The following is a 27219-nucleotide window of genomic DNA, read 5'->3' as shown; positions in this document are numbered from 1 at the left end:
TTTTTCATATTATTTTCCACTGTAGTTTATTACAAGATATTGAATATAGTTCCCTGTGCTATACAATGGGACCTTGTTGTTTACCTATTTTATATATAGTAGTTTGTATCTGCTAATCCCAAACTCCTAATTTATCCCTCTCCCCTACCCCAGCCACTAGAAAAGCAATCTTAATGACAGTTGACAAATAACATTATCCTCATATACAAAGCATGGCATATTTCCAAGGAGACAGCCCAAGATCAAGGCATCTAGCCATAAGCCTGTGGAAGTATCTATGTGTATACAGATATTTCCTTAAACATGATTTTTAGAAAAGAAAAATCTTTGAGTTTTTTTCTAAAAGCAAGTAGGAGAAGTTCTTGGTATTAAGTGATGATGGCAGAACATAAAGAAAAAAATTTGCCACTGATATTCAATATCATTATCAAGTCCACTGTAAACTTTCTTTTTGTTCAAAGGCTAGATGCAGGGAAAAACCAAGCATATGAATATTCCACCACATTGTCCATCTTATGGTCATTTTAAACTCAGAGACTTTCTGAACTAGCCCTCTGACAGATGAATCATTCAAGTTTCACCTTAAGGCATGTTCCTAAGGCTGAGTTAGGAACAAGTTTTGCCGGGAAACACTGAGGCACCTTAGCTGGTGTCAGTGGATGCAGCCTGCTATATTGAAAAGTGAGGCATTTAATTTTTGTCTCCTTTTAAGGATGCAAGAGATTAACCTCTATTTAAAAAAAAATCTTCAAGGTCTAGTTAATGTGCATAGAAAACATGTTTATGTGCTGATACAAATATTTTAATGAACTAATTTTACCAATCGAGACATTTTAGAAGTCATATAACATGAAAATTATAATAGCATTAAGTTAAACATTGCTAACTTTCCTTAAGAAATTATTATGCTCTTTCTTCATAAAGGTAAATCCCCCTGAAAAGAAAAAAAAAAAAACTCTTTGTACCAATAAAAGCTTTGGGAAGGAATTTGAGAAATTTATCATTTATCATCTACTACCTCCTACAAAGATGGTGTTACCACCTAGCTCCAGCAGCCTTCAGGTGTTCGCCCAGGAAGAGGAATTCATAATGATCTACAGACCTTCCCAATGCCCCATTCCACCTGTACTTGATGCCCTGAATTGTGAGTGGGCTGTAGATTGTGGTCAAGGACAGGAATAACTTATCAGGCTCTGTAGGAAACTGAACCTATGACAAAACTCGTAACCAGCTGAGTCAACAGGCTAAGGACAGATAAAGCTGTTTACACAGACAGTGCATAATATAAATTTTCCCTTCAAACCAGATCATCCCAGTTATCCCTACCGTCTCTCCCATCATTTCCCAATGGTCTTAATTAGTTATTTTTTCTCAGCATAAAATAAAACAGGGTCTTCTTTTTATACTCAGTCTGAAGACTCACTCTTTGTCTTCAACTGCATCAGGAGCTGTCCATTGTTACACTTACTTATGTCAATGTGGCCTCTTCACCGTTGGTTAACATGGTTTATCCACTTATACCCACAGACCTGAACTTGGGGATACCCAGAAGCAGGGAAGACAGGTGATAGTAAGTGCCTGTTACAGTTTTTTGTGTAAACTCTGTTCTCCTTATGTTCTATATTACATTCTCTGAACAAAGATTGTTACATTATTTTTTAAGGGTCATAACATACAGATGGTGTTTAAACATGTTTGCTGACTTAATAAAAGAATATTGGAGACCTCATGGCTTAGAGTAGTTCCCAAATTTTAGTATGCATAAGAAGTCACCTGGAGGATTTGTTAAATCACAACCTTGGGCTCTATTCCCAGAGTTTCTGATTCAGTAAGTCTGGGTTTGGTCCCCCAAATTTGCAATATTAGCCAGTTCCCAGATGATGCTGACGTGAAAGTCTAGAGATTACATGTTGAGAACTATTAACTTAGACCATAGGATGTATTACTATAAGACTGTAAGCTGCTCATTCACATAGACAGCGATCACTTTCCTACTGTTAGCCTAGTTCTTGTACTCACCTGTACCAGATAGAAATCTTACCCAAGATTTAACACAAATGTGGCAAGACTATAAAAATTGATTTCATCAAACTATACAAGGAAATTTATTTAACAATATTAACGATGTGTGCTAACCGGTAGGGGCAGAAAATGACAGTTTGAAAAGAGGGGAAACTGGAGGGTGTTTCTGGGAACAGCAAGGGTGGAGCTGCCAGTGGCAAAAATAGGGCAGTTCTGCACAGAAGCTATGCTGCCTGGCAGCTCCAAAAGAGTAAGCCTGAATTTTCTCCTCACTCAAAAACAGAATGTAGCTCCTCAGCCATGTCCCTGATTCTCTGTCCTCTGAACCAAGGACTGACCTCAGTCTAAGCTCTCTCCATTCTGTGAGGAAAGAAGGAATCAAACACATCTCTGCTATTTCCCCTAAGCTTAAATATAATTTAAGAAAAGTTGATTTTTCAATGCCATTCACCAAGTTCAAAATGTCATAGCAGGGTAACAGCATCAACAAGAAGTGACCCAGTCCAGAAGTCTAAAGAACATTTGCAAAATTATGTTAGGGATTAGTTTGCCTTCATTGCAAAGAAGGCAAGTGCACATTCAGTGAGAACTTAATGTAGCAAGCAGCAAAAAGGGATCAGTGGAACTGAGCAATCAAAATGCCCGTATTTAGACCGAAATAGTTTCTTCTTTTAGTTAGAAAAATGTCTCCAATTCCAGGTAGAGCTCAGTGTTTCTCAAATCTGAATTGCTTCCTCATGTTGAAATTGGAGCTGTTCTTTTGTGTAACATTAACACGTTACTATACATAAAATAAACAAGAACCTACTGTATAGCACAGAGAACTATATTCAATTCCTTGTAATGAGCTGTAATGGAAAAGAATCTGAATACATACATACATATGTATTTTTAACTGAATCGCTTTGCTGTACACCTGAAACTAACATTGTAAATCAACTATACTTCAATAAAAAATAAGAATTAAACAAAAATATTCCTTTATGTTGGATAAAATACCTAAATCAGCAGCTCCAGTATCTCATCCTTATGAAGGAATAGGGTTTTCAATAAAAGCTAAGGGAAACAACTTCTGCTTAATATACTTTGAAAACTAAGAGGTCCTTCTGATCAAATTCTAACTACACACAAAAAATTGCCTCTTGGCAATGTGGCTTCTTGCCTTCTGGTGTCATTAGACTTGTTCTTTATTACTTTCCTTTTTCCTGTAAACTGCGAATTGGATCTACAAACTTGATTAAATTTAGTTTAAATCTTTTTGACACAAATACTTCGTAATGACACTATGATCCCATGACCACACCCAGAACCACATAATTCAGCTTACCTGTCAGTGACACTAGGTTTGACAGGTATGTTGGGTGATCAAGTATTTCTATTGTAAAGGTGAGTTTTTTTTGTCCCTTTGCAATTAATAAGCTATCTGTAGAGTGATACTTGGACACTGGACAAATCTTCTCCTCCCTATCATCTTCTCACCCAAATAATTTTTAGATAATTTTTGCCTGAATGAATTACTCCATTAAGGGTTCCAAATGGTGCTTTGTCTAATTCTATTATTGCTTCCATATTGATGAGCTGACATCCTTTTGTTTAAAAAAAAAAAAAAAAAAAGACCTTTCACAGGTTAACCGGTTTCAACAGTTCCTTCCAAAAAGACGTGATAAATACTGTCTTACCTGTTTCCAGAGTAAAGTGTTGATATAATGTCATCTCCACTGGTAGCAAATAGTTTCTCTCTCTCTCCAGAACTGATGGATTTTCATTTATTTTACATTTTATGGTCATTGAGTTATTTTGGAGGGATGCTCCTTTTGTGCCAAATTTGGTCAATGGAAGATGCTTCAAGATGGCTCCTATATTCGAGGGCTTTCTTGCTTTCTGGCATAAGATCTTGCAAGCGCACCTTTTACTGAACTGCCTCAGACTCAAAATCAGCCACTTCTTGAAGTAAATCTGGTCCTTTAATAATCAAGATCTGGGCACTACAGAGTTGTTATTGTTTCTCGACCCTTTCAGTAAAGAGAGACAGAATATATATATATATTCAAAATATAAGTTCATATCAATATTTCCAATTCAAATTTAACTTTATCAATTTTCCTTAACTTCTTTGATTTCATACTCATGTGTTCTTCATACACAGAATCTTGTCACCTTAAACGTTTATTTTTTTCTCCAAAATAAGCAATAATGGTCAAAGAATATAATACCAATTATTGGTACTAATGATAAGAATCACTAAGTGATGTTTAAGTTTTCTTTCTAGTTCTTTTAGTCTTTAGAGTTTATCTCACTAAGGATGCACAGAGTCCTACATTCAACACTTAATCTTAGCCAAAAGGCTGAGAAGTGATTGTTACATTCAAAATTCATTGGAAATAAATTTTTTCTCTGTGTAGTTGTGTTAGCAATTTGATATACAGTCGAGGTTTCTTTGTTTTTGTTTCCAAGTTGAGTGTTTTTTTCTTTTTAAATTAATCCTGTGTTTTTAATATGTAAAATGTTTACATGATTTAAAAACTAAATTAAATGAAAAGGCATGCTCAGATTTCTAAGTCTCATCTCTCCCTTTCCCCTCCACTCCATTCCAACAACATCCTATAGATAATAGCTATTTTAGTTCCTTATTTATACTACTAGTGTTTCTTTTTGCAAAAATAAACAAAATACATGCACAATGATTTTTTTAACTTAGCCATATATCACGGAAATCTGTCTCATTCTTATAGCTGTATAGTAATTAAAATGGTGACATCACTGTTAGTTTATTAAACCAACGAGTCACCAGAGTCAATTCCTAGAAATAGAATTGCTGGGCCAAAGGGCAAATACAAAAATAATTTTCCTGACTAAGATTCCATATTGTTTTCAAGTTTTCCAGAAAACTCTAATAATCAGCCAGGAATCAATAACCTACATATTAATAGCCACAGTACAGTATTTCAATCAAAGCAACAAGTTTTAACTGAGCCACAACTTTGAACTGGGCATTATCAGAGAACACAAAAAGTAGTTATTCTCTTGCTTTCAGTGAGTTAAAAAAAAAAAAGGAGTTGTCCTGCCCTAATCGTCTTAGGGAAAGAAAATTAACTGGCAAAGGAAGCAATGAGATCATACCTAAGTGTGAGGATCTCTCACTACCAGAATTTTCACAGTAGATATTGGATATACAGTACTTGCTAGCTTTCACATTTTACATCACTCAGTGCTGAAAGTTGTAGTGCATTATGATCTTAAACCAACACTATCCTTACAAAGAAAAAGCTGTTCTCTATAGCAGAGGTTTTCAATTTGGACATGACCTATTAGTGGGTTATGAAATCCATTCAGCATGTACTAAACAATATGAAACAGGATAGAATAAAAAGTATCAGAATGCATGACAGGTAGTAAGGATGAGTATTATTTCTGGCAAATATTTTTATACACAGTCACACACATAAGAGCATATGTGATACAAAATTAATTTCTTAAGGTGAATTGTGAATTTTCAAAAATTGAGAAATACTATTTGATAGAAAAGGAACAGCTGTTTTCTTTGTGTTTTTTGTGTACTGGCTACACAAGGTTCATGCTTAATGCTGATTGTCATACACTGCTGCAACCTAGTCTTAAGGTCTAAAAATATGCTCGTTTGGATCTGGTGTGACATAATAGGATTTGCTCAGTGATTTTCAATTTTGACAAAACAATTTACTCTTTTTAGCTTGTAAAAATGAAATTTATTTAAAGCAGAAATGACAAACTGGGGGCAAAATCTGCTCAGAAAAGCAGATTTAAGGCCGGAATAATGTTATTTGTGTTTGTTTCGCCAGCTGAGGTTTTTAACTAGTTTCTAATACTCAAATATTAGGAAATTTCGCTTAAAATTTTGGATTTCTAGCTTCTCTTGGAAAAAAAAAATAGATGATTTGGCAAGTCTGAGCCTCCCAGAAAGGGCTGGAGACAGGTCATCCTCTCCCCAGCTTGCCACAGTCTCCTTGTTACGTCCCAGTTCTAAGGCTGTCACTTGCATTCACTGCCTTAGTCTTGGCCTGCCCCCTCATTTATGTTCCCGCGTGGTCTGTAGGCACTTCAATTTCCTACTCCTGACCTGCCTCCGCTAGAGTGGAAACAGTAGCTGCACTCACCCCATAGACTTGTTGTGAGAAATAAATAATTTAATTCATGAAAGGACTTAGCGCCTCATAAATGCTATGCAGTATTACTGGCGTCAGGTTGCAGGGTATATTAAAATTGATAATTTAGGTCAAAGTTTCTAAGACTAAAACCATGGCATGGTGAAACTCTCAAGTTAGGATAAACCGTTAAGCTTAATGCTTTGTAAATACGTATCTGAGAGGTTCTTTTCTAGATGCAGGCCTGAAAACCATAGATAAAGCCACCTGGAGTTCTCAGGCAGTGCATTAGTAATATCTGCCGCTATGTATGTTCATAGTGCACCATCTGTTACATCATTTTATTCGCCCAGCTCTTCCCTGACAGTCACATTTGCTCAAATCCCCATTTGCTTAAGGATCACATTCCTGCTTTCTCCTCTTCACACCCTTTTTCTGGACCACATGCTCATACAGACCTGAAATCATCTTCACTTGAGCTCTGAGAATCTTGGAAAACAATTTATTCATCTCTACATTGTCCAGTATCCAGGTCTCTATCTATGGGTAGGAGATACTCTGCAAACGTTGTTTAAACTGAAATGAAAGGACACATGGCTTCACCAACTGGAAATTTGGTAGCAAATTCCTTTTAGCCTCAGCTTCCACAAACACAGAACTTCTCATAATCTTTGTGCCCCTAAATGAAATTAAATCTCTATGCTATGAGAACTTGGTTTGCCAGATTTAGTAAGTAAAAATACAGAACACCAGTTTAATTAAATTGTCAGATAAATAACAAACTTTTTACTATAAATACTTCCCGTGAAATACTAAGGACCTCCTTAAGCTAAAGAATTTACTTATTTTTACCAAAATTTCAAATTTATAGAGTCTTCTGTGTTTTATCTGGCAACCATAACAGGAGAAGCACTTTATCTTTGCTTACCCTTCATGTTTACTATTTATGGCATTTATGCGTGTTCACTATTGTTTCAAGTATCTATCACAGGAAGTTTCAATAAATGCTTTTCATAGTGATAATCACCAGGCTTTCCTCTTTGACTTATGTACTATGTAAACAAAGCTGAATGTGTCTATAAAATAGAGGCAATAAATACTTCTGTAGTTTTTTTGTAATTTGGAAAATTTATGTGCAAATGTAGTAATTACTTTTATCTCAGCATTTCTAATAAAGCTTATTGGTTGGCTGTGAGGTTTATTGTTCTCAAAACATGTCCTATACATTTTTAACATGAGTTTTCATTCCCTAATGACATGGAGAAATAATTCTACTCTAAGACACAGTGGGGGACTCAGTCAGATACAGGGCATCAAATCTTTAGATGTAGCAGGGCTTTGCCAGTTCAAGGCCTGGCAAGAGACAGTGGGAAACATGTTCCTGGCCTAATCTGGGAACATAGCCCCAGTACTTTCACACAATTTGGCTCCTGGCTACTCTGTAAACTAGCATTATGTAAATGAGCATTGATTTTCAGGCTTTTGGAAAAGAGATCAATTTATAGTTGCATCTGCAGAATCTATTTAGTTAGACATTTTCCAATATTTTCTAAAAAGTGAATAAAAGTTAGTATGTTCTCTATAAAATACAGGATACTACTTCACTCTATCACGACTTGCGTTCCTGGTGTGGTAAATGTGAGGCAGTAAGTGCCATTCAGACCACGTGGACCACAGCAAAGCCCGTCATTCAAAACTCAGTATCCTGATTACAAGTTAGGCTTCCATCAAGCTACACATACAGAGTTTGTTTACATCATAGAGTGGATGTGCTGTAGTTTGGTCAGCCCAGTCTTTCGTGTTTCTTTTAGCACCATCACCCTGACTTGCCCTGGGAAAGTGCAGGTGTCACTCTTCCTGCATTGTCAGTCTGTGTACCCTCCCACCCCAGCTATCAGTTCTAGGGAAGGACAAATGGCCTGGAACTGGCCTAACAGTGCACTGCATTCCCTGTCCACCACAATCTGTTTAGAGGTGAACATATAACCCAGACCAGCCCAGTGATTCAAGTGTCCAGTACATATTCAGTCCAATGGATGAAAATAGATACCCGCCAAGGCACAACACCAAAAAATTTCAGAAAATTAGGAAAAAGAAAAGGTTCTGAAGGAAAATGTCTGGTCAGAAACAAGGGATCAAGAAACAGAATGGCTTTGGACTTCTCCACAGCAAACCTGGATGCTAGAAGATACTGTGGCAAAACCTTAAAAATTCTTAAAAAAAAAAAAAAGATTTTTCAATACACCACGCCAAACGAATTAATAGAGAGGGCAAAATAAAAATACTTTAAATAAGCAAGATCTCCAAACTTTACCTTTTGGGTGCTTTTTTTCTCAGGAAGCTTTCAGAAGATGTAATCCTCCAAAATGAGGGAATAAACCAAGAAATAGAAGCCCTGGGATACTAGGGAAGAGGAACCCTTGGATGACAGCTGTCTCCCTGGCACAGCTAACAACTAGTCCAGATCAGAGCAAGACAGAAGACTCCAGGAGAGATTTCTTCAGGAGCATGAAAATGAAAAGAACACTTCATCCATCAGAAGCTGTCAACAAGCTGAAAATTACAGAGCATTTCATTCATCTAAAAGTACTGAGATACTTGGAGAATGGAGAGAGAGTTGACTTTGGATTAGTAAAAAGAACATTCTAGCATGAACAACATAATGCCAATATTTTATAATTTGGGTCCAACAAAAGTGGCAATTTCCCATCGTTTAATTTAGTAGAAAACAAAGGGATCAAAAAGTCATAAAATGATCTTTAGGGGGAAAGAGTTGTGCAGAAAAAGTAATGTAATAACAGTTTACATACCTCAGTTGTGACTAGCATTTTCATAGTCATGATAATGTAAACACTGAATAGTGACCTAATTAGAAGAAAATTATAATGATATTCCTAGACTAAGTGTTAGAGGAAGTCCTGTGTGTAGTGGGTACAGAGAAGATAAAAAAAAAAAAAAAAGCTAAATCCTCACCTTTTAAAGTGGTCAGTAAGTAAAGTCTAAATCTGAAAAATCAGGAAGTAGCTATATAAGGTTGTATTAAGACATAAATTTTGACACACAAAGAATTAGCTGAAAGAGTTAAAAATAACTGCCCCCAGGCTGGCAATTTCAAAAATTCAAGCAAGAGATAATGAGTCAGTGTCCTAAGACAAAGGCAGAGGGAGTGGAAAAACGGGAATGAGAGACATTTAGAGGATTCTATATGTAGCTACTGGTGATTAATTAGAACCCCACGTTTCTGTCTTGGGTCACTAAACAGATAGGTGATGTAGTTATTCAGCAAGTCAGGTGAAATAAGAGGAAGAACAAACCTGGGAGTAAGGAGGATACAATATTGGATATATTATATTGAGCTATGTGGAGGACAAACAGATGGGAGTGTGTGGGTCTGGAATTCAAGAGTAAAGCATAATCTGGAGTGACAGATGTGACTCCACTACAGTGACTGGCTTGAGGACAGGGAGAAACCTATCTTGACATGAGTATCTGCAGCATCTAGCACAAATAGTCCCTAACATGTTTATTCATTCATGCATTCACTCAAGAAAAAAAAGTGTTATTTGAAATACTAGGGGTGGGGAAAATGGAGAAGAAGACCAGGAAACTGAGGGAGTTCATGTGAGAGAAACTCTTTGCTCTGTGAACAAGGAGGGCTGGTGGTTTTCCAGAAGGGAAGAGGACAAGGCGCAAAGGAAGATGAAACACAAGAAAAGGGTTGAGTTACATAAAGGATTGTGAATGTTGGAATCATCAGCGAAAGAAATGGAAGAAGCTGCTGGGTGAGGTGCCCAAAATCAGAAAGTCACAAAGCACTGTGGGGGAGGCTGAAATTGGACGCCATATTGTAGTGGCAATGATCCGAAGAATGGCTTTTCTCTAGCACTGCTCTCCTCTTCACCCAGAAGAACTATGCCTCTGTGTTCTGCCTTCTTTGAGCACTGTGCTCCTACTGCTCTGACAGCATTCGTCAGTATTTCATTATATCTGTCTAGTCTACGTACCCTTGCACACCATGAATTCCCCATCTTTGTATTCCCAGCATCTGGTATAGGGCTTGCCGCATAGTAGGCACACAATCAATGTGTGTTCAATTGAACTGAATGCCTAAATCAAATGATTAATTTCCCTGCAGATTGTATTCAGAAAAGCAAGCACATTAAATGCTTGTTTTCATGGGAGTATAAAACTGTGGTTTGGGGGAAACCTTGGAGTTTTGACACACAAATATTTATTAGCCTGATGTCATTCAAAAGTGATAAACTTTAAAAAAAGCAACTACCTTGTATTATGGACTGCTTAGATCATGTTTATGGAAAAACAAGATTAAAGGCAAAGCTTTCTGGACCAAAGTTGCTATGCTGTTGCTTTTTGTGATATGTAGCTGCAGTTCCTCTTGAGATAATCATCAGATTCTGTCAGACTGTCTGTTTCTTGTTCAATGCCAAGGCTAACTGGGCAAATGCATTTCAAAAATAAAAACAGTTTAAGGTAGAATGACGAACTATAATCACTCAAAATGTTTGTGTCACTTCTCATGTATCATCTAAAAATATTTAAAGTTCTTATATGGATGGTCTGTTCCTCTGTTGAAATTTTCAACTCTCATCAGGAGAGCAAACTAAGACTAAGTATCTTAGGTGTTTATATGTTTATAAACATAACAAGTGATAAGGTATAACAAAAAGGACTGATCCAAATCTGCTAACACTAAAAAAAAGTTTTGTAAGTAAAACTTAAGTGGAGTTTTCAAGGAGATTTTCTGGCAGGAGTAGGGAAAAGAAGACTCAGGGAGAAAATAATGCCTTATGCAAGGGCATCAAACTGTCCAATAGGGAGGAGTTAATTCGATTTAAAGTCACTGAGCAGGCCATCTTTGATAGTGGATGGGATGTCCACATGTTAAACATCAGAGATAGTTGCTCTCTCTGATTCTCTCCCTTTCAGACTATTAGAGCATTAAGACAGTTTGGCCCAGAATGTCAGAGGCCTAAACAGCTAGCTCACCCTCAATTTCACATTTATTTCTGTTCCATGTGACCAGAATTAATGTGGGTTTAGTGTTAGATAGTGCTTTGGCCTAAGGCTATTTAAATCCACCTAGATTATAAAAATGGTAGCTCCCCTAAAACTATAGGTCAATATATCCTATTCCTCTGCATTGAGGTCAAGAGTCAAAGTGCAGGCTCTGTTTTACTTTGCCGTTGTTTCTTTTACCTATTCTGCCCAGGAATTTCTTGGAGCAGTGTTGAAGTAGGATTGTGGGTATTTGAGCCATGGCCAAACCACCTTAAATCTAACAACATTTTAACACATAACAGCTTTTAAATATTAGGATGCATTTTCCTAGGCATTGGTTTTGGCTGTGTAATGTCACTGAAATTATCTTCTTACAGGTTTGTTTCCTCTATGATTGAAGAAACTATTAAGTTTCCTAAAGATAACGACCTTCTTGAGTCTACTTTATATTCCTAGGGTGTAACACAGAGCCAGGCACATAGTAAGCACTCAAATGTTTGTTGAGAGGGACTGTTTGTCCAGTGCCAGTTGTATAATTAGAGTTTCTTTCATTCTTGCAGAGTTAGGAACAAAGCGGCACTGACCTGCTGCTATTTTGAGATGCTGACTATCATGGAAATTTTCCCAACCTGCTTTGCTGGGATAGTTCAGCCACAAGAGCTCTCGTCAACGTAAAAACCGTACCAAGTATCTTCTGTAAAACCTTGGGGCAGGGAGCACGAAGCTATGCAAGCAATACCAAACTTGGACTAGTCTAATCTTGGCTCTACTGCTTATCTACTGACTATGGGAAAGCCACTTCATCTCTCGGAGGCCTTAATTTCCTTCTCTGTCTGTTAAGGGGTTTGTATTAAATTAACTCCAAATTACCTCCCGGCATTAATGTCCATATTAAGTTTATCTCTGTATTCCTACCACCAGGGTGGACTCATAATACAAGCTTAATTTTTATTAGTTAAATTAGATTGAAGTGGCCCCTGGGTTTCTCATACATTGCTTTACCATGTTTTAGTTCAAATCTAACATTACTTTCAATTGTTAAGTTTTAAATTAAAATCTAAATAATCTCAGAGAGAAAGTTATTTTCCCCACATTTTTTCTTTATCCAGCTTACATAAAAAACACAGTGAAAAAAGTCACAGTCAGTCAACCTGTGTGTTTAAAAATCTAGGTTGACAAATTTTACCTTTAATCATGAGTAAAGGATTCTCTTAGAGAATTAGATTTCGGGGAGGGGGATGTTTTAAATTACTTGTGCAGGGATTTCATGACGTTTCAGTAGCACTCAATAACCTGTTAGCAATCTGTAAGTGAAAAGGCACTGGTTTTGCTAAAAACCTTCCTTTTAGTTTACTCTCTTTACTTTTAAAAAAATCTGTAATTCATACTTTTTATTAATTCAGGATTTTTTCTAACAATCAATAAAATTAGTTTGGTTCTACATATTTATGATTATACACAAAATTATACAGAACTCTACATGAATACAGAATTCATTTTAATGGTTATTGCTAATACTTTGAGGTTAAACACTCACCTTTCAACAGCATTAATGAATACCTGCTGGTTGTAAAGCATCATTATGGTTAGGAGGAAGAAGGATTGAGATATTTTTTGACTGATTACCACATGATAGGCACCTTGCATTATCACACATAAACCTCTCAACAACGCTAAGATTATTATCATCTCCATATTTAAAATGAGGAGAAACCAATGCTTAAAGAAGTTGTTACGTGCACCTCAGAGAAAACAGGGAGATTCCATCCCAAGTTGTCAAATATCAAAGGCCATACATGTTCCTAAATACCATGCTATGTCAACTTTGCCATGTTAACTGCCTTACATAGTCCTTTCAAGAATTCATGAATTTGTCTAAGTTTATCAAAAGGCATTCTCTAAAATTCATCTAATGGGGCAGTCCCTTAAGGGTAAAAGGTCAATATTCTGCTCAAGATCCTTGAGTAATCAAGAAAAGTTCTAATTTTTAATATGAATTTACCACTTCCTCTGATATGTGATAACAAAACTTCAGCTATAAAAAAAATCACCACCCTATCTTTGGTAGGGACGTTACTAATGCTCAACATAGCTGCTAATTCCAACCACAAAAACAACTTCGGTTTGGTATTTCCCCTTGGCAGATGTTGATATCAAGACTTTATGTGATAGTTAACAGTATTGAGTTTATCCAAAACTTTAGACCACAAAGCCTCTGAGAAGTTTCCTTACTAAATAACAATTTCAAAATACTTCTCAGTGGAGCTACTTAGAGTATTTCAAAAAATATACTTTTATAATATATCTTCATATGGCTGAATGATTAACCACTCCAAATTGGCAAACCTATAGCTGTGCCCCTATCTGATGATCAGTCGATTAAGTATTTACTGATATGCCTGGAACTCAGACTTCTGTTATGTAATCCCATTTCTAGGAATTTTTCTTTAAGAAAAGTGAGTCAAATATGTTCAACTGTGCATTTTTTATGATTTAAAATGTATAGAATATATTAAAAATCACCAAAAGAAGACTGATGAAATAAAATAAAGCACCTAGGATGACATCCATATACTGTAGACCTATATTCATTGACATGGGAAAATGTCCATCATATATCACTAAATGAAAAAATAGCTACTAAACTCCATGTACAAAGATACCTTTTTTGGTTTGTTTCTTGAAAAATAAACCTGTATATGTATTTGTAAGTGTATTCAAAGAAAAAAAATCTGGAAGATATATATACCCAATTGTCAGCAGAGTTCTAAGTATTAGAATTACAAGTGACATTATTTCCCTCTTTGAATTTTAAAATTTTTTTCCTGATAATTTTGCAATGAGAATAAATTAGCTTTATAATCAGAAAACAAAAACCATTCAAAATAAGTCTGATGGGCATTTCAGGGGGGGTTAATTGATAGACCCTGAGAAATCATTTCAAGGCCTAGGTATGCAGCACATTTAAGAAGAATCTATTATGTTCGACATAGCCCCAGTTGCAAACTACAGTACCAGCCAATGAAATCAGTCATGAGCATTTGTCAAGCATTCAGTGTGAGCAACATGATGCTTCACCACACCGGTGAATAGAAGATATTGAGTCTACCTTAAAGGAGCTTAAAGCTAGCCAGAGAACGAAGACATACCCACGTAATCCATTCTCACTCTTAACTAGTAAGATATATAAAAACTTGCTAACTCATGCTCACAGGCAGAAGGAAGTTGATCTTCTAACTACCTGTTGAAACAGTTTTGCGCCAGTGCCTCAGGTCAGGCTGATACACACCTCCCAATACTTTTTGTATCATTTAAAATTTCCAATTGTAAGGATATTAGTGCCTTAGGATCTGCTGGACTCTACTGTGCCAAAGATTAAATTAATGAATTTTTGTTCTTTAACAATGGAAAAAAGCTAACAGATTTTATTTAATATAATTAACTTTTTATTAAAATCACCTGAAAATGTGGTATTCCTCATATCTAAATTTCCTTAATGTCCAGAGCTTACATTTTAAGGGTCATACTTGTTAATAGTTTACCAAAATATTCACGAAGTATGTTCCTGCCTTCTTAAATACCTAAGTAAAATTGGATACTTTCTCCATAATTTCTTATAATGAATATCCCCTGTCAGAGATTCGTTCCAGAATACTGAAGAGTATCGGACTGTTTGCCCTTTCGTTGATTCGATCCACACTATTACGTTTTCTCAGTTCTTGCATCTGCTTTTTGTTGTTACAGTTTTTAATCTACACAGCCTTTTGCTCTTCAGGTGCCACCTGTCACTTGCTGCCAAGACTCTGACTTAAGCAGCACCCCTCCGCTAATTTTATTAGTGTATCTTTGTCCGCTGTCATATAACAAATTATTTCAAACTAGCAGCCTAAAACAATAATGAACATTTATTATCTCACAGTGTGTATGAGTCAGGAACTTGGGAGCACCATAGCTGATGTCTCTGGCTCTAGATCTCTCATGAGGCTGCACTGTAGACAATAGGCAGTGAACGCTTCACTTAAGCTGGAGGCCCTCCTTCCAAGATGGCTCCCTCACATGGAAAATTTCCCTTATACATGGGCATCTCAGTAGGGCTGCATGAGTGTCCCTACAACACAGCAGTTAGCTTTTCTCAGAGCGCCTGATCCCTGAGAGGGTAGGACAGAAACATTAAAGCTTTTACGACTTAGGTTAGGAAATCACACTCTGTGATTTCCTCAGTACCTTATTGGTTACACAAGTCGCACTTTGCATTGTGAGAGTGAACATGTTACACAGGAGTGTGAACACCAGGAGGTGAGGATCACTGGGGGCCATTTGGAGGCTGGCTGTCTACGATACTTAGTTAACCAGTTTGATACTGTTAACTGAAGTTTAAATTTAAACTTCTGAAAAACAAATGATTAGTATATAAGATGGCTTTTGAGAACTTAACTGTTTTCTTTTAAAGTTTTAATAAGGAGAGTCACTAAGCTGTATTGAATGTTATATTAACAATATTTACTATCTTAACAGGAAAATTATCATCTGAGTATGAATATGACTCTACAAATATAGTATATTTTTTCTTGTGTATAACTTCGACAATCTTAGAACTTAACTGGTTTCTTTCTTTCTTTTTTTTTTTTTTTGTTTTAAAGAGGTATAATTTACCTACAGTAAATCTTGCCCTTTTTCATGTACAGTTCTATGCTTTTTGACAAATGTATATCATTATGTAGCCACCACCATAATCAAGACATAGAACAACTTCATCACTTCTAAATATTAATGCTCTCTTGTCCTCTTTTCTTCCCTTACCCAGGCAAAAGGAAACACTTGTCTTCAGAATTAAGTCAATAACATACCAGAAAACTTTACAGTAGAGAAAACTATGCTATGCTATCTTTCACCTCTAGAAATGAGTTAAACAGGGTTGAACTGTGATAGAGGTGATGGAGATAAAGAAGGTCAGAGAGAGTGCCACAGTAGAAACACAAAAATGGCTATAAATGTACAAGACTGATGCTACAGGGACAGATTTGCAAGCTTTCATCTCATGTCTGAACTAATCTATGCTGTGCCAGTATTTCCTATACCCGAGGGATGAGAACACTGCAGTGGCTTTTATGAAAATGAACAGAGGAATGGCCTTATTATCCACTCCAAGGTTTGTTTTTAACCTATGCTAAAAGAAAAGTAAAAATTAGCTACCTTCCCAGATAGGAAATATCTTGGCTGATAGCCTACTTGACTGTAATTAAGAATAAAGACATTCTTGTTCATACTTTCAATATGTTTGTATCGTACGTATATATCTGGCAGTGATAACCCTCACACCTCTCAGCACATCTTTCATGTCTTCTTTTACAATCTGTGAATGGAATATATACAAGCTTCTTTATTCTTAGCTACTCAGATAACCACATAATAGGTATTAATAAGGCGTGAAAAAAATCAGTTATAGAATTTAATCTATAAAAATTAAAAATAATATATAAAAGATAAAATTTACAAGGATGAATCTGAAACAGAGTTAAAATGAAGTAAATTAAAATAATTTGAGAAATCACATACAACTTAGATATAACATGTATACTCTGTGTGTGTGTGTGTGTGTGTGTGTGTGTGTGTGTATCAGGAGTGAGAGGGTTTATGAGTTAGAGGTAAAGATACGTACAAGGAATGTAATAATATTGGAGATTTAAGTAAAAGTTACACAGTTTGGGAAAACTAGAAATATCTAGAGCCTAACAGATACAAGAAGAAAAAATAAGTCACTCTGTTGGTGACTAAATGGGAAGAGAAATTAGGATAATGTGCAGAATACAAAGAAAAATGGAAATCTGATTGAGTTGGAGAAATTGTCAGGCTATAAGAAATCCAACAAGGCAAAGCAGCTTAGAGAAACTTTACAAATTGTGCCTTCTCTCTCTCAAACTCTCTTTCTACATTATCCTGACCTAGCCCCACATTCTTAACAAAACAAACAGACAAATAATAAACCAATGAGCTTAATTTAGCATGCCTCATTTCTCAAGAACCTTTAGTAGTTCCTAGTGATCACCAAGTTCTTCTCAAAGCTTTCATTTATGTTATTATGTTCAATTATCTTTCCTAGAGTTTTACTCAGGAAAGGTGTATTATTTATTGATGCATAGCTACTAGGGATATGTGAAAATACATCTAGTGGCTGTGAGAAACAAGTCTATGCAATTAACATGAGAGAACTTACCTTTTACTAGGCAGTGTGATAGAAGATTTTTAAGCAAAATTGACCTTGTCATTCATTATCCATTCAGAACCTATCCTAGATACCTTCCATTTTTTTGCATCCCACATACAATCAATCGTTAAACTCTACTGAGTTTTGTTCCCTCCTCTCCATCTGTATTACCATTGCCCTGGTTGAGGCTGTCTTCAACCGTCACTCCAGTACTGCCAAGTTCTGGCCTCCTCTGATTTATCCAGGGGTAGATGGTGTCTCGGGCAAGGTAATGAGTATGTTCTCCCTCCACATCCACAGCCCAGTTTTGCTCTAGAATTTAAATATTTACTTATGGTACCCTTTCCTACACCCCGGAATCTAACCTCTATTTTTCTTCCAGAATGATCTTTCTGACCCAAATATCTGATGAAGCTACCTCCTCCACCAGCTAACATCTCTTCAATGGCTCCCCATCATCTGAAGCATAAGTAGCAATTGCCAATGGCCACAGGGGCCAGGCAGGTGGCATAAATGACTCTTGAATAAAGCAGATCAATAGGGACTATTACAGAGTGATGACAGCAGAACCTGTCAAATATGGAAAAATGTGGCCAGAACTCCCAATTCTTCAGGATAGGCAAGAAGTCCAGATCTGTATGTAAAATTTCTCAATGTTTAAATGTTGGCAGCTAAATCTATATTTTTTAAAATACAGGAGGAACCAAACGAACCACTTCGGTAGCCTGTGGGCAATTAACCCACCAACTCTGACCTGATAGGATAAAATCCAAACTCCTTAGCATGGCATGAATGACTCTTCATGATCTATTTCCTGTCTGCTCTTACAACCCTGTCTGTTGCCAGCTCTTCCTGACAAAAAACACGTATACTTAATTGTGAATTATCTTCACTTCCGTAGTTTTACTTGCCTTTGTGTTTCCACCTCTGTTTTTCTGATGGAGTCTCCTCCTTAACTCACATTGCATCACTCTCAAACACCTCATCCAGTTCCTCTTTGATTAATTACTTCAACGAAGTGTCATTTCTTTGCAGAGGCTATCTCTGTCCTACCCCTCTCCTCCTTTGCCACCAAGGACAGATGTCTTTATAGTGGGTTCCCAAAGCATTAAGTAGATCCCGGTCATTGCCTCAAATAATGACTCCCAGAGAAGAAGCAAGTATATGTGGGGAGCAGTTAAATCCCGTTTTGCCTTTCTTAGGTTCAGATATTTCACATCAGTAAGCAGTTGTGTAAATAGACCTGGAACTTAGCTGCACTATCTGGCCCTTGAGGTGGGAATATGAGGGGGGAAAAAAACTTTGTACAGGGAAAAGAGAAGAGGGCTACAGATGAAATCCTGTGAAAGAAAATGTAGGCAGAAAAAAAAAAGGAGTATATGAGAGGAGTCGAAAAAGTAGTTAGAGATTCATTGGTGTATACCTCTATCAAAATTCATCAAACTGTACACCCGAAATATGTGTAGTTTATTGAAATACAGGAATCATAAAATAAAAGTGTTTAAAAAAAAGTAGTTAGAGATTAGGACGAAAACTAAAAGTCAGTGGTGTTATGAAAGACGAGGGGAAATTTTCAAGAAGGAGGAATTATCCATCATGGTCAAATACCACAAAATGTCCTTTGAACTTAGCAATAACATCAGTGGTCATCCTGATAAGACCAGTTTTTAAAGAATGGTGATTGTGAAACAAAACTAGAACAAATTAAGGAAAGAAAAGACAACAGTAAGTGGGAATCGGGAATAAAGATTAGTCTATCAGGATTATTATTATTTATTTTTTGTGTGGATTAAAGAAGGAACACTAGAATTGTACACGGGTAAAGGAAGGATTTTTAGGAAAGAGCTGTTTATTCACTTATTTTTAGTATTTCACAACAGGGGAGGTAATGGCATTTTGAGAAATGTAATTCATTATTGTGTGAAGAATTCCTTCACATTGCAAATTATTTAGCATTCCTGCCACCTCCTTTCTCACTAAATCACGGTAATGCTCCCATCATTTTGATAATCAAAAATACCCCTATCACATTTCCAAATGCCCCTGAGGCAACAGTATTGGCCCTATCAGAGAATCACAGCACAGTCCCCCCACAAAAGTTTCTTTTCCTCTTTCAATTTTTCATTAGGAAAAATCTCAAGCAGAAAAGTTGAAAGAATAGTATAATAAACATTTAAATACCCATTAGCTAGGTTTAGATTAACATCTTACTACATTTGCTTTATCTACTTATATGAGAATTTATATTTATTTTTTATTTTGCTGAACCATTTGAAAAGAAGTTGTCAACATTATAACATTTTATATGTTCATATCCTTAAATTAAGGACCAATTTTATAATCATAACATTATTACCATGTCTTAGAACACAAATAAAAAAATTCTTAATATCAATCTGAGGGGAGAGTATAGCTCAAGTGGTAGAGCACATGCTTAGCATGCACAAGTCCTAGTTTCAATTCTCAGTACTGCCTCTAAAAATAAATAAATAAATAAATAAATAAATAAATAAACCTAATTACCTCCACACTCCAAAAAAATTTAAATCTTCAAAAAAAATTTTGAAAATCTATCTAAAACCCCATCCCTATTCAAAATTTTCCCAAAAATCAATTATAACATTTTTCCAAATCAGAATCTAGTCAAAATTTACATATTTAATTTGGTTGTTACATTTTTCAGTTTCTTTTAACCTTAAAATCTTCACTTTTGTATTTTTCACATTGATTTCTACTTTCCTCAAGAGGCCATGCCAATTGTCCTATAGACTATCTTACATTTGGGTTTTTCTGATTAAATCCTTATGGTATAATTTAATATGTTATTCTATCCCCTTTAATTCTTATAAAATGATACCTGATCTAAAGGGCTTGGTTAGACTCAAGCTATTCATTTTTGGTAAAAACATGTCACAGATAATGGAAGGACATAAATGGAGGCTATTTTATTATTTACGGTGCTATGTTTGGTCATGAAATTGAGTTACTGATTGTTGTTGATTTAAGGGAATATATGTTTACATTGTTATAACTTTAGCACTAATAGTGGGCTTGGCACATGGCAGGTGCTCCTAGATATTTGTTGAATGAACAACTGAATAAACGAATGATATAAACTGATTTTAAGTGATAGCTAACAAAAAAAGAGGAAGTTGGGTTCTGATACACAAATTCTAGAATAGCTGGTTATAGATTTAAGTGAGGAAATAAATTATTGAGTATTTATTCTTTATAGTTTTAGATCTTACGTTTTATAATGAGAATATAATTTTCCAGTCATTATTTTTATGCCAGTGTTTAGAAACTTATGTTTTTTTTAATTGAAGTATAGTTGATTTACAATATTGTGTTAGTTTCTGGTGTACAGCCAAGTGATTCAGATATCTATTTATCTATCTATCTATATATTCTTTTTCAGATTCTTTTCCATTATGAGTGATTCTAGAGAGTGATCGAGCAACCCAGACTGGAGCCATACTGTATTCTATCAACTCATCTTAAAAGTGACCCATCATCACTTGTGTTGAATGCTACAGGTCACTCAGACAACACAGGGACAATGTGAGAGCACTGTGCAAGATGTGATTACCACTAGGAGAAGGTCACCGGGGACCTTCTTTGAGGCTGGTTACCACAGTTGTCATAACAATTACTCTCAGGTGGTGGTGGCACCAACAGTGACATTCTAGCCACATTTTCATATAGTGTGATCTTGACCATGTTTGTTATTATTGCCTGCCTTACAATTTGTCCCTGCTTGTTTTGCGGGCCTTCTCACTAATTCTGGAACCACTCAACATCTTGTCCATAAATATTCTTTCTGCTTATGGAAGTGTGGTGGGCAGAATTCTAAAATGCCCTCCAAGATTCTCATCCCCAGTGTAAACACCATGTATAATCCCCTTATCTTGAGTGTTGGGAGAAACTGAATACAATGGATTTCTCTCTTGTGGTTGTTACATGACAAAAGTGGAATAATTTTGCAGATGTAATTAATGACCCAAATCAGTTGATTCTGAGCTAATCAAAAGCAGGTTATCCTGCTGGTAAGAATGTGAAATGGTACAGATGCTACAGAGAGCAATATGATAGTTGCTCAAAGAATTAAAAATAGAATTACTGTATAATCTAGCAATACCATTTCTGAGTATATGCCAAAAGAACTTAAAGCAGGGGCATGAAAAGATATTTGTACACCCCATGCTTATAGTAGTATTATTCACAATAGCCAAAAGGTGGAAACATCCCCTGACTGATGAACAGATAAACAAAATTTGGTATGTAGATATATACAATGGAACATTCTTCAAGCCTTAAAAAGAAGAAAATTAGCTTTATTCATGTTGTAGCATGGGTACACATTATATTAACTGAAATAAACTAGTCACAAAAGGACAGATGTTATATAGTTTCTCTCATATGAGACACTTAGAGTAGTAAAATTCATAAAGACAAAGAAGAAAAAAAAATTTCCAGGGATTGGGTAGGGAGAGGGATGGAGTTATTGTTTAATGGGTTTCAGTTTTACAAGATAAACAAAGCTCTGTGGATGAATGGTGATGATGGTTGCACAGCAATGTGAATGTACTTAACGGCATAAACTATATACTTAAAATGGTTAAAATGGTAAATTTTAAGTTACATATATTTTAACACAATTAAAACTTTTTCATTAAAAATTTTGAAATGTAAAAAAAAAAATTATTTTTAAAAAGGGGACTATCCTGAATGGGCTTCAGTTAATAGGGAAAGCTCTTCAAAGAAGGATGGGGCCTTCCTGGAGGGAGGGATTCTCCTGCTGGTCTGGCCCCCAAGTTGTGGGCTGTTTATGGAGGGGGCCACATGAAAAGGACCTCAAGGCAGCCGCTAGTTGCTGAGAGCAGACTCCGACTGACAGCCAGGGGACCTCCATTCTACAACTGTAAGGAACTGAATGCTGTCAACAACTAGTTAGCCTGGAAGAGGACCCTGAGACTCAGTTGAGGGTATGGCTAGTAACATTTTGATTTTAGCCTTGAAAAACCCTGAGCAGAGGACCCAGCTAAAATGTGTCAGAAAATATGACTTAAAAATTTGTGTTTTTTTAAGCCACTATACTTGTTGGAATCTGTTGCACAGCAATAGAAAACTAATACAAATAGGCAACGTCTTGCTTGCAATCCAGAATCCTGACTGGTTCATGTATCTACACTTGGCCAGGGAAACTTGATAGACATTTCCAAGACTCTGTGCTATGAAATAAATAATCCCTCCTCCCTTCCAGGAAAACCTATCCATCACTAATAATAAAAGACAGAGCCTGGCCTGACAGGTGAAATTAAAAAAAATTTTTAAAAGTTGTCCATTATACTGTGTATGTATATGTATGTATGTGTGTGTGTGTATATATATATATACACATTTAACTTAAAAGAAGTTAACTACTTATGTAGTTATTATTTTATATCTCGTTTTCCCCCAATTTTTTAATATTAATTTTTAACCACAAGTCTCCACTGTCTTAGGAGGTGTGTTCCAAGCCCTCATTTATTTATCTTTTATTTATGATGGTGGGGTACAAATAAATTTTCTCTGTAAATTCCAAGGAACTGTGAGGTCATTTAGTCTAGCTAAACTCTTTGACTGAAGCATAACTGGGGACAACCCAGTAGGATATACCTAATGCCCCAATATGCAACCAGAAGGACAAATGAGAAGAGAAAAGGACAAATGAGTAGAGAAAGAAAATAGCAGGACACACAGTACTCATCATCCCATTAGCTTCCCTTCTCCAGCTCCAGCTGCCATTCAAACTAGCCTTTCAAATAGAAAGAAAAAGCATTGCCCATTCTTGCCTAAACATACGAGGTTTTTGGTGGCTTGTCATTGTACTGACAAATTTTCAGTCTTTGAGCATTTCTTTTAAAGGAGATAAGTCATATTTTAAGCCCTATTAGCTAAGATCTTAATTCTCAGTTTATGCCAATGATTGATTAAATCTGCTAGTAGCAAGAATGAGTCACAGGATAAATGCTTGGGGAGGAGAGAAAAGTTTCAAAGAATATTAAGCTTTCTTCACATTTTATCTAGGGGCTATCTAAGCTACTCTGAATAATTCTGTGTGACCCTTTTAAAAATCCTGCAATCATCCCATCATTTTAATGAATAAATATGTCCCTCCTTGTTTGTATATAAGATCTTCCATGAAATAAGATCTTGTCATTAAGAAATAATAATAAAGTTATTATTTCTCTAGCTTTATATCCTGTTACGACTTTCTTGACGTTCTGTGCTCTGATACCATGTAACTGTCCCTCTTTCTACCTTTATACATATAAACTTCCCACTCCCCATGCCCATGCCTCTCCCCTTCACACACACATCATGTTTGTGCTTGGCCAACTTCTACTCTTCCTTGAGGAGGAGTTCATGTATCATAACCTTCTCAAAGATTTCCCTGATAGGCTATGCCTACTGCCCCTTCCCTCACACCTCACCCCCAAACCAAAGTACATTCTTCTGTGTTTCAACAGTATGCAGTTATATCTGTATCCTTTCCTTTTGCTTGTATCCCTTCCTTTTATCTATATCTTTTCCCTTACTCTGTAAAGTAATATATTCATACAGTGCTTATAACAGGAATGGGCACTTCATAAATTCTGTGTAAGTATTAGCTCTATCATTGCTTTAAAGTTAACTATTTTAGTATCAGTTTCCTCTACTAAAGTGTAAGCTCCTTAACCTAAAGGACAGTATCTTATTCATTTTCTTTAAACTTAGTTATTGGAGTATAGTTGGTGATCAAGAAATGTTCCTTGAAATTTAAGATGGTAAGAAACTATTATTTATTGAGCCCTGTGTCAGGCAAGATTTCTATAACATTCCCTCAGAGATGTTCCTGCTTTAATCCCTGAAACCTGTAAATAGGATTTGATGTTTTGATTAGGCTCTTTCTTATGGTCAGTTGATCATAAAACAGGGAAGATTATCTAACTTCAGCCAACTTTTAAAAGCAGATACCTCCTTCAGGTTGGTGGCAGAAGGGGAAGTTAAAGAGAGAGGAAGAAAAGCAAGAGAAGGATCTGACACACTGTGGCTGACTCTGAAGATGGAACGGGCTGCGTGTAAGAAACAGAAAGAGGCCTCTGAGAGCTGAAAGCAACTCCCGGTCCACCACCAGCGAGGAATGGAGACCTCAGTCCTGCGACTGCAACTTGAATGAGCTTCCAAGAGCTTCCAGCCAGGAGCCCAGCCTGGCTGACACCTTGCTTTTGGTCTCTGGAGCATAGAACCCAGCTAAGCCCATGTGGACTTCTGACCTTACAGGACTGTGAGATAATAAATGGGTGTTATCATAAGGTGTTACGTATGTGGTAATTTCTTAGGCATCAGTAGAAAATTAACTACATGTCAATTCTATGCAAGGCTCTTTACAGACGTAGTGAGAATGAATCTCACTAAAACCTCTTCATCTTGCCTAATGTTCTATAAATAACTTAATTTCAACTTTGACACCTGGCCAGTAGGGAACTCTAGATCAGTCATTCTTGGTGGTCTTAAACCTCCACCAGGGTGTGTGTCAGGTTTCTGAAATCAGACTACCCGGTGCTACTGGTCACCAGGCATGTTTTCACACCAGTTAATGCTTGAACATCTATCCTAGCCTGCATGATCTCTTCAGGTGGCTTTCTCATATTCAAGGTCTAGCTTGGGGCAAATTTACCATGAAACTCACAGTATTGTGAAACTTACTTGAATGGATCCTTTCCAAGGCCCTATACTTAATTGAGTATTTGTAATTTTATATCCCTTTGCTTAAAGAGGAATCCCTAAATTGTATAAACATCAGGCACCACAAAACCTAGACATTCCCTCAGCTCAGAAATTTCCTGTGTAACTAATCAAATTAATCCCTTCTTCCCTACGCCACATTCCCCTACCTGCCTGTAACTTCAGACATAGTCTTTTGCTTCCTCTCTTGCCCTAATTTTTTCTTCACTACACTTAGTAATATCTGAATTTATTTATTCATTTAAAATGTGTTCATTTTCTGTCCCTCCCTCTCTACAGAATGTAAGTTTACTGAAGGCAGGCACTTCCTTCGTTTTACTCATTCCTGTACGCCCAGAACCTGGAACAATGATTAAAAATAATAGGTATTAATAGTATGCATGGACTGATCAACCTCAGGTCTACCCAACTGCCACATTCCAGCTGTCTTAGTTCCCTTGGGCTGCTATAACAGAACACCATAAACTCAGCAGCTTTATAAAAAACAAACATTAATTTCTTACAGTCCTAGAAGCTGGGAAGTCTTAAGATCAAGGCACAAACAGATTCGGTGTCTACTAAGAGCTCGCTTCCTGGTTCACAGATGGTAGACTATTTATTCACTGTGTCTTCACATGGTGGAAGGGGCCAGGAGCTCTCTGTGATCTCTTTTATAAGGGCACTAATGTGACCCAACTACCTCCCCCAAAGACTCTACCTCCTAATATCATCACCTTGGGGATTAGGATTTCAACATATAAATTCTGAGGGGACACAAACATTCAGACCATAGTAGTATGAACCAAGTTGGTGGCACACCCATGTTTGGCTAGTGGGAGTTCCAGGTCTAGGTTCCAGCCTCTCTGGTGCAGCATTCGGCCATTTACTCTGAGATCTTGTCACATCCTAAGGACACTGCCAGGGATCAGGGAGCAAATCCTCACTGTTCTAGAGACCCACTGATTTCTTTCTCATCCTTTCAGCCTAGGTATCACTTTTTATTCTCAGTGACATCCTTCTTTCCCATGGCAGTGTCCAAAAATGTCTTGGGAGAATCCCTTCGCTTGGTTCCCCCTTCTCCACCCTAAATATAAATAATATTACATGACATTAGGGAACATTTTTTCAAGTGAGAATAAAAGCCAACTTAGAAAATGTTCCTGTTTGTATCGATCTATAATACCATGCAGATGTAGCCTCAATAAATTCTTAGCCACCTGGTATACTACTTCCAACCAGATTACTAGCTCTAAACTTTTACTAAATAGAAATTTGGGGGTGGTCATTTCAAGCTAGGCAGGAAAGTGTTTTGAAAGCAACTTCTGCTTTCTTCTCTACCACAAACATCCCCTGAGGCAAGGAAGTGGAGTTGCTATCGGCTTAAATGAGGGAAGGAAAAGAGGCAAACACAAGAAAAAAAAATCTCAATTTTTTTTTCCTTTCTAACATAATTATTCATTTAATCTTAAAACAGCCATATGAAGCTGATATTATTCCCACTTGTCAAAACTGAGCCTAGTCTTTACCAGTGATGCTGTGTCTGTCACCACTGCACATGTTTATTGTCAATAAAATCCTACTCTGTCTGTTTTTCCACTCTGGCCCCTGGAGGAATTTAGAAGCTTTCCTCAGGATTTGAGGTGAAGGACATTTGAATGAGGCCCTCAACTAAATGCTAGTGTTCCAAGAGGGAGCTCATGCTCCTAAACTCTCCTTCCAGACGCTGGAGCAGCCTTTAGTAGTTTTCGTAATTTCAGTGCCACGGAAGATGACTTTTAGTTGTGAAGTTCCCTTCATGTTTTCTCCCAGAGGTTACAGACGCTTTCATAGAAGCTGGCCTTCCAATTGCCTGCCTTGACAGCCTGAGCTGGGTGTGCCTTCACTAAGTTAATTATAATTATTGTTATACATGGTAATGAAAGTCAGGTAGTGTTTCCCAAAGTATAGGATGTGTAGACTGATGGTACATGAGGTAATTTTATTTAACTTATATTTTTCAAATTGAAGTAGAATTACCTTACACTATTATATTAGTTTCATGTGTATAACATAGTGATTCAATATTTTTATATGTTATGAAATGATTACTCCAACAAGTCTAGT

General features: G+C 36.5%; 1 long non-coding RNA gene across 1 annotated transcript in view; it reads right to left on the bottom strand.

Moving 5' to 3' along the window:
- The window catches only part of LOC116156461 (uncharacterized), a 117554-nt gene that overhangs the window by 85222 nt on the left and 5113 nt on the right, over positions 1-27219 (bottom strand). Inside the window, exons 3-4 of the long non-coding RNA XR_010383138.1 lie at positions 6602-6719; positions 3702-4034 (exon numbers count right to left, since the gene is read on the bottom strand). This is a non-coding gene — a long non-coding RNA (uncharacterized LOC116156461). The remainder of the gene's footprint in view (positions 1-3701; positions 4035-6601; positions 6720-27219) is intronic.

This window comes from Camelus dromedarius, chromosome 11 (assembly GCF_036321535.1).
Source record: "Camelus dromedarius isolate mCamDro1 chromosome 11, mCamDro1.pat, whole genome shotgun sequence".
NCBI lineage: Eukaryota > Metazoa > Chordata > Mammalia > Artiodactyla > Camelidae > Camelus > Camelus dromedarius.
Note: the sequence above shows the minus strand (reverse complement) of the source record. Positions and strands in the feature narration are given on the sequence as shown.